The 604-nt window shown below is 63.4% G+C and overlaps 1 protein-coding gene across 3 annotated transcripts in view; it reads right to left on the bottom strand.

Annotated features, from left to right (window-relative positions):
• Positions 1-604, bottom strand: part of PKM (pyruvate kinase, muscle) — a 26,540-nt gene extending 25,936 nt beyond the window's left edge. For 2 of the 3 annotated variants that reach the window (XR_824465.1, XM_010831400.1), the window contains exon 1: positions 382-516. The gene's annotated coding sequence lies outside the window, so the exon portion shown is untranslated. Of the gene's footprint in view, positions 1-381 lie in introns of all 3 variants that reach the window. The other variant, XM_010831401.1, reaches the window with a different exon arrangement.

The raw sequence follows: 604 nt of genomic DNA, 5'->3' as shown, positions 1-604 counted from the left end.
GAGTGGAAATGGGGGAGACTGACGCATGAAAGGAAACTATCAAATTAGGAGAATAAAGGGAGGAAGACGAGAGCGAGACCAGATAGAGGAGGGAGGAATAGGGAGGTGAGAATGGGACCAGAATGGGGATGGGAGATCAGGGACTGGGGAAAGAAAGGGGCTGGCTGACCCATCTGCCTTCGGAAGAAGCGGGAGCTGGGGGATTTGAAGGAGACCCTAGGCACAAGCAGCCTTTCTCCTCTTTTCTGATCCCAACCGGGTGAGCCCACGATGCCGCGGATCCTGCGCCATCCTGTGTGCGCAGGCGGGCCAGCATTCCGCACTGCCCCGGGAGACGGAGCCCCGGTGGGGACGGATGGCCCAGTCTCTCCCCACGCTCACCTCCGACGTGGTCCGGCTCGGGATGCGCGGCTACTGCACACAGGTCCGGCGGCTCGCGACGCGTCGCTCCAATGCGGGGATCCGCTGCCTTAGCCTCAAGGTTATCCCGACTGTGGGTCGCCGCAATCCCTCCGCCGCCCCGCCTCCCATCCAATCCTGGCTCCCGGCTCTCGGGGCCCCGCCCCTCCGCGTCCTCGCCGGGCACAATCACCTTCAGTAGGAA

The sequence above is a fragment of the Bison bison genome, unplaced genomic scaffold (assembly GCF_000754665.1).
Source record: "Bison bison bison isolate TAMUID 2011002044 unplaced genomic scaffold, Bison_UMD1.0 scf7180017864526, whole genome shotgun sequence".
Lineage (NCBI taxonomy): Eukaryota > Metazoa > Chordata > Mammalia > Artiodactyla > Bovidae > Bison > Bison bison.
The sequence above is the reverse complement of the archived record's forward strand: the minus strand, read 5'-3'. Positions and strand labels throughout refer to the sequence as shown.